Here is an 8058-nt window from a genome sequence, read left to right as displayed (position 1 = left end):
TTTCCCTAGGAAAGGGTCAAGATAACAAAGAAAGGAGAAGTTGTTAGTGTGACTGCCTTGCAGATGTGTTGTTTGGGGGATCTTGGGTTGGGAAGAGCTGAGCAGGAGAGATCTGCTTGATCTTGAAGGCAAGGAGCCTTGGAAATGCTGCTAGGCTCAAGTTGTCTGAACCTGTTGATTCCTTGTGTGGTAACACTGCCTCAGCCAGCAGCTCTTGCACACACTCCTCTGTGGGGAAGTATGTGGTCAGACTGTAAAGGAAGGACATAGCCTGGCATGCAGTCAGCTTTGTTTACTAACCCTGGTAAACTGGACACCAGTGGGTGTTTACTGGGAGTTATAAACCCTTGTGAGGTGTCATAAAGGGAAAGTAAAATGTCTCCTTGGCTTTTGTGACAAACTGCTGGGAAGGGTGCATGCTTTTACATTGTGAGTTGAGGAAGCATAAGCCAACTAAGCTTTGTAGTCCATGTGTTTTGTATTTATTCTTGAGAAGGAGCATTGCTCAGACCCAATTTCTATCCCATTGTTATTCTGTTGCAGCTTTGCTCACCTGTGAGCTCTATTAAGAGATATGGTTGTGTTACCCACCTCTGCTGACCCTGGATACCTGGAGGTGAGAGCAGCTGCTGCCTGATTTCTTAGTGAAACCTCCGTGTGAGTTGTCTTGTGGGTGTGGGTCCAAGGAAGAGCTTTCCTATGGGAATTTGACTTGTTAAACATACAAACAAGACCCCAGAGAAGTAAGTCCACCAAGTGCTGGAGAGGCTGGTTCTGTTGGACCTGAAATAAGAGTTTTAGACAGGTGTCTAAGCCACAGATGGTAGCTGCATTTTCATTGCTCTCTGCAAAGCCTGACTAGCACATCTGTGGAAATGAAAAGCCATTACCTTCTTTCTCTTGTACCCTCCCTCCTATGAGGCTCTAGCAGCTGCTTCTAGATAGATTTTTTGGTTCATTTTCAATCTTCTTTATGGGTGTCTCCCTTTCCTACTGGTTTCCATTACAGGTGGTAGAATGGAAGCTTCTTTTTTGTATTCCAACTTTTGGATGAATCTGAAAATTGAATGGGAAAAGGGCTTCATTATCTGCTCTTGTTTGACCTGGTGTGTAAATGTGTGATGATGCTCTTGCTTACAAAAGTGCTCATGTCTCAGTGCCTGATGCCAGCCAGCTGCTGCTCCTGTTTCCCATCCCTGATGATTAGTGAACAAGAGCTGTTGAGTTCCATATGGAGATGGGCTAAATCAGCAGTGATGCTCCAGATCTTGTGGATTTTCATAATTGCTGAAGGATTTGGTTATTCTGGGTAACAAGTTATCATCTCTGGTGTGAGATAAGATTGTGTCATGCAGCCATTTATATTCCTGAAATGATAGTGTCCTGTTACCTTTGAGATTTTTAACAATGCAGAAAGATAGTATTGCATGACCTTGCTTTTGGCAGTGAGTATGAACTGATGGCAGCCAGCAATGCTTTCATCAGTTCTCAGCTCAACTTCTTTCTTCCCAGTCCTCTTCTCCCTATTTGCCCTTGTAATTGGAGATAAGATGGATCCACACAGTTATGCAGCATCAGAAATGTAATCTAGACATCTCTTCTGTGAATCACATTCCTAACGTGCCCTTCAAACAGAAGTCAGATGCCTACAGTCTATTTTTCTGTGAGGTGCTTGGAAAAATTCTGAGCTACAACTATTGATAGACACATGTTTGAGGGACATCTGGAGGTGTCTGTTCTCACAAAACCAGCACAATGCTTCACTGAAAAGCAGCTTTTGCTCAAGGACAGCTTTATCCTCCTCCCAAAAGGAGATCAAACTCTTCATGGGAGGGCAGGCAGGGGCCACTAAGGACTTTGATAAAGTGATGAAAGAGTCTAAGTGGTTCATTTTTTTTGAGCAGGACAAGAGTTCAGGCTGTGCAGGTCTGCAGAAGAGATTTTAAAATACCCTCTCATGCTGTCTGGGAACAATGGAGAATTTGGTGAAAGATCAGGTGCATTTTCTATCTTTGTGCCTTATCCAGGTTATTTTGTTGCTGAACAAAACCCTGCTTGCTGTGCAATGCAGTTGTTAGCCAAGGTTCAGATGCCCAAAACTGGACCTGCTTTTCAGAGTTAAACTCCTACCTTCTGTTCCAGAATGACAAACTTGCAGACACATGGGGAAGAAAGTCTTGGCTGAGGGCAGCAAGAGTAGGGGTGAGCACCTATGTGCAGGGGATAGGCAAGAGATTTGACAATTCTTTTATTGGGCTATTGAAGTCCTCCAAGGGCAAGATAATCATTACTTCCAGGTCTTCTCCCTGTTGGGATGTATGTTGTTTGGCAAGGCTAAGGCCAAGGAAATGGAAAGCTTGGAGTAGGGTCAGGGGAGGTATCCAGACCAAGAAGAGCTATTTGGACAATGCCATTGCTTGAGATAGATGAAGCTGCACCTACCTGCTCCTGACAGATGGGTTGAGATCTTGAGGCTTTAATAAAGAACCAAAGGTGTATATTCTGGAGCCTTTAAGTGCACAATGAGATATTCAGATAAATGATTGCCCTGAAATTCTGGTTGTGCTGGCTCTGGGGGCTGTCAGAATGACAGCAGTTAAGCAAACTCTTGCATTTGATTGAAACTGTGAGAATGTTCCTTACCCTTCCCTTTTGCACAAGTCTCTTGGCTGTCTGAATCCTTTAAATGATGGAAATGAGATGTAGTGCTCTGGAAGGCCCTGGCTTGGTGGCCAGGGAAATCCTGTGTTTTGAGGCCCAGTAATTCTGGGTTATCCCAGATTAGACACTGCATCTGATTATCTTGCTGATAATCCTGCCCTCAGTCATTTAATCAAGATGGGGATTGCAAGGCTGGGATCAGGCAGAGATAATGTGTGATTGCCCCCTTATGCATCTGTAGTATTTGGAAATCCTTGTTTGTGGCAATATTGGTACAGCATTTAAATAAATACATGTGTGGAAGAGCTTTGTTGCTGCTGGAGTCTCCTGTTGTTTCTCACTGTAGGTGAGAAGTCAGTTATTGAGTGGCTGGGGGTGACACAGGTTCCTACATTTGCTGTCTCTGAATTATCGCAAAGTGTGTGTGTGAGGGCACTGATGATTTTTTTTTTTATATACCAATTTAAAAAAAAAAGTGGGGTGGCAAAGATGATGGTCTGATTCAGTAAGGAGAGCAGATGGTGTTAACCTGCTTGTTGGAGATAGAGGCAGGTCTGCCTGCTGCTGCGGGAGGGCTCAGTGAGGTGATCCATGTCCTGATCCCACTGCTGGCAAAGGCTCTCCCAGTGTGGCTTGGGAATGAAGCTGCTTAGTCATGTGTTTGTAGAAGTGCCTAAAGGGGGGCTGTGTTCATGCTATCTAATTTGGCCCAAAAGCCAGTGGTTTAGACTGCCTGACACCAGGTCCTATTGAAAAACTGGTGCTCAGTACATCCAGCTTCCCCAAACCTGAAATGAATTAAGACCTTATTGTGAGACCCACCTAAACATGCACACGTGGGAATAAGAAGTGTTAAAAGGAATCTTTAAAAGGCAATTTTCTCCATCTACTCTGTGAAGCTGAACCTCACAGCCAGGCAGAGCCTCGATCCGGGATGACTGGTGGTGCCTTAGGCATTGGGGTGCATGCAGCAAGATACAGCCTAGAGGACAGATACATGGAATACTTGGAGCAGCCCCATGCCTAGCTGAGTGGCACAGTTTGTGTTGGGCTTTTACCACAGTGGATCTGTGGGAAAGGCATTTGAGCAATGATAATATATTTAGAGGTATAAAATGTGTATCCTGTGCAGACGTGCAACTTTGCAAGGGGGGGCTAAAATAAGCTTAGAGTGTAAATACTAACTTTTGGGAAGTGCTCATTCTGTGCTGGGAATGGGGGAAACACCCAGCTCGACATTTCTTGTTCCAGCCAGGAGAGGGCAGAGGCTCATGTACAGCTCGGGCCGCTGCGGACATTATTTAGTGGTGGCATTTAACGGTGACTGCCAAGGGGCTGAGCACTTCGAGCTGAGAGTTTCCCCTCCTAGATGGTGGCACTGGAGGAAGCACTGGGCAGCTCTGAGACTGAGCGAATGCTCAGCCACGTCTGGGGATGGACGCTCATCCCAGTGTGGGGACGTGGGAGTGCTGGAGGAAGGAGGAATGAAAAAAATCAAGAGAGAGAAGGGGTTCTGCAGGAAGGGGAGGAATAGCAAGTGGCAGCGGCAAGTGGCTGGACAGAGAGATGGGAGCTTTCCTCTGTGTGGCAAGCATGGTCTGTGTCTGTGTGCAGATGCCAGCCTTGCATTGTGCCTGCAGAGGGCTGCAGCCAGGGAATGGGAGAGATGGCTTCTCTGGAGCTCGCAGACTGGGCTGCCTTGGGAAGGTGTCTGATGTACTGGACCAGGCTGTTTCAGTTCAGTGTGACTCCCACTGGGTGCTGCCCCTGAGTGCTGCACTGAGGATGCAATTATATTTTTTTTTTTTGCTTAGGTATTCAGGATGTGGGGAATTTTCAGGATCAAGCAGAGTTTCCAGCAAATGCTTTTATATTGGAGCTGGTTGCCAGTTGGTGCTTTCTTGGTGCTGGCAAGAAAACATCTTCCCATTGGAAAAAAAAACAATTGCTTTTTCCACTTGCTGTTGCTACTGGCTTTTTTTTTCCTGCTGCTGCTTGTTGGCTGCACATCCCATCACTTGGTGTTTCTGCTGCTCTCAACCTTGATGTTGCATCTCCTTGATTCCTTGCTATCTGTCCTTTGGATTGTTACAGCTGATCCTCTGTCACCCTCAACCTCTTGCCTTCTTATTCCACTGCAATGATGAGTGTGTTGATTCCTGGTCCTGCTTCACTCCAGCCTCGTCTTCCTCAGCTCAAACCCCATTGCCAATCTAATTGTGCTAAACTTTTCCAGTTTTGCCACCTTGCTGACTAAATAGTTTTCCTTCCCTAGCTTGCTTGCTGGCATGGAATTCAGTTACTGGCTTCCTGCCACCTTGAGTCAGTCCAAAACTTCCTCTGCCTTAATTTTTTTTCTGACCAAATCTCTTCTTCTTCTTAAGTTAAAAAAGAAATGCAAGATGATTTGCTCTCCTTTCTTGTCCTTGTCTGCTGGATATGATCATAGGCACTTCCTCCTTTCTCCAAGACTCCCTGAATCTTTTCCTGCCCTTGCTGTTATTCTTCCCCTTCTATTCACTCTCTCTTCTGGCAGCTCTTCCTCACAAAATTAACTAGCTCTTCAAGCCCCCACATGTTTCTCTAAATACAGTCTATGTCTGCACCTTGACTTGCAAAGTGCATTCATCAGAGTCAGCCCTTCTTTTTTTTATGTCCTTACTTGTTATCACCTGGGACATTCTTCCTCTGTTCTTCGCTTCCTTCTCAACACTGTTGTCCACAAAGTTCCTTGGAGGATGCTGTTTTTCCCTTTGGCCTGCAAGTGTTCCATACCGCTCTTTCCTTGGGATTTTTTTCTCCTCCCTTTACATCTTTCTTGATTGATTGCATCCAAGCAGTAAATTGCCTTTGTGAATGCCTTGTCACCTCTTCTCAGTCTGAGAACAGGAGGAAACAGGTCTATCCTGAAGATCTCTGTGCAGATCCAGCCTGCATCTCACTTGTCTTGAACATACCGCTGGATTCTCAGGTCATGGCTACTTCAATTAATACAACTGTGTGAGGCTCCCTCTCCCCAGAACACTTCCATTGCAGACACAGTGCTTTTACCCCCTAGATTGGAGTTATCTCAGGTTCCTTCTGTCTAATCAGAATGTTGCTTCCAAGGTGATCTTTTCCCTAGTGCAGGAGAATCTCTTGAAGTTGGTGTTTCTGCAAAGCCAACCACAGATGCAGCAAATACTGTAAAACTGCCCAAGGAGCTTTTTTTCTTCACACTGTTCATTCTCTGTGCAGCTGCTCCTCTGACAAGAGAGGAATGTTCTCTTTGCACTGTTTGCTAAAGCTGCTGCTTGGGTTTGCTATTTTAGTATTGACTTTGACTAAGAAACACAAATACCCCTTTGCCTCATCGGTCAGCTAAGAAAATGTTTCTAGAAATGCAAGGAAGGAAAGACTAATTTTACATATGGTAGCAAATGAGATCCTGGCAAAGACCTTTTAGGGGAAAGGGCAATAGTGATTCTGTTCTGGGCCTCCTGAGACACACAGATCAGCCTGGAGCATGGCTGGGGTGGGCAGTGGTAGGACTGTGCTCCTTGACATATCCTCTGTCAGGTCTGGTCTGCGCAGATGTGTGCAGCACTGTCACAGCTAAAAAGCTCTGCTATTCCAGAGCTTCTGGGCCAGAAGAGGATCTTCAATGGCAAGGCCAGAAGATGGGCAGAGAAACATGAGGCTTTTTGACCTATTTGGGTGGTAAATCGAGTGCTTTCTGAGCTTAGTTCTGGAAAAAACTGCTGAAACCCTGGACAGCTCCGTGGTGGGAAAACCGCCCTTTTATATTTAACATCTGTTGGACTCTGCAGTGTAAACGCAGAATCTGCACAGGAACGCGTGGTTCTTCCAACTCCAAGTGCTACTTCTGCTGCAGTCCAGTTGAACATAGGTTACAAGTGTTGTTTATGATCTCAGAATCTTGCCTCATCCTTGGCTGAAAGGTCTACAAGAGCAGAGAGGGGAGAATGCTGGGGAATAAAACGGGGTTTAAGTAATTTGCTGTCTACACTGAGTGTAATCCCAGATTCTTCCTTGAATCTTCACTCTTCTGCATTTATATTAACTGTCATTGGGAAGGTGCCACTGCAATGTTTAGACAATGCTATAGGTTGCTGTATCTACTCTACCTTTGGCAAGAATGAGGGTTGTACTCACCAGGTAGAGCTGAGCTCCTTCTAAGCAGTCATGCTTTCCAGGTCCTGGGTTAACAGTGGGTGGTTTGGTTGTGTGGGTGGGTGGTACAGCTGAACTCCCCTGCACTGCTTGGCTGTGCTGTGGCTGCAGCTGGAGTTGGGAAGAGCCTCTAAATGGTGTTCATCCTCTTGTGGTCAGGCATGCTGATTTCCATACTGTTTGGGTTGGTTGCTGCCGTCTTCTGGGATGGATGCAGTGAGACCCCATCAGTTCAGGAAAGCAAGACTTAAAGAAATTGCTGTTTATGTATATAAGCTAAACAAACTATCCAAACAAGGTTTCTATAAGCAAAACCTCAGCAGAAAAGAGCAGAAGCGGGCAGTATCTTGGCAGGCTTATTAAATAAGCCATTGGAGACTGTGCCAATTGTCCAGCAGATTTGGGAACAGGTGGCAGGTTCTGGGTACTGAGCTAATTGGAATCTAGGATTCCCTGAGCTTTAAACTGTAGCCATCACACTTAGTCTGGGCCTGACTGGTGCTTTCCTGTCGATGCCAGTTAAATCTACTCCAAGGGAAGTGTTGTCCTTGCAGCTCAGTCTAGGTTGCCACATAGCTTATACACCACTTAAGACAGTGGAGTAGAAGGAAGAAGAATCAGTTTGTAATACAGAGCTGCTGTAAACTGATGTGGGTAAAAATGGCTTCAGAAGTTGGACTTCACTCAGGCAAGCTAGAACTTACAGTATTCACTTCAGGGACCAGTTTTTCCTACAGGCATGAAGAGCTGCCTTCTCTAGTTCAGTTAGGATTGCCCTCTGCTTTTGTTGTTCTTCACTCCTCTTCCCCTTGTTTGCTGTTACATATCTCACTTATTTGAATTTCACTTGTTTTCCATATATTTCATAATACCTGCCAAGAGGACCTCAAGCACTCAGCTACTCCAGTCAAATGGCTGTCAGTGGTGTTATCAAGCAGCACTGGTCTGGCTCTTGTATTTGGACAAACTCTGAGTTTCAGCATGAATTATCACAGATTTGGTTCCCTGAGGCATGGGAAAGCTGTGCTATGAACACACTGATACTAATGGTCTTGGTCCTGCAGATTTTATAGCATTTTTTTATTTTCTAACATTCTGGAAAACATAGCATTAAAATGAACAGGGTAAACACAGGCAAGTGAAAAATGGTTGCGGCTAGACAGGAGATGAGTCTTTGCTCAAGGCTTTGCCTGTCTCCTGCCTCAGGGCTCCTGGGAGCAGTCT

This window comes from Chaetura pelagica, unplaced genomic scaffold (genome assembly GCF_000747805.2).
Source record: "Chaetura pelagica isolate M959 unplaced genomic scaffold, ChaPel_1.0 scaffold20, whole genome shotgun sequence".
Classification (NCBI taxonomy): Eukaryota; Metazoa; Chordata; class Aves; order Apodiformes; family Apodidae; genus Chaetura; species Chaetura pelagica.
Note: the sequence above shows the minus strand (reverse complement) of the source record.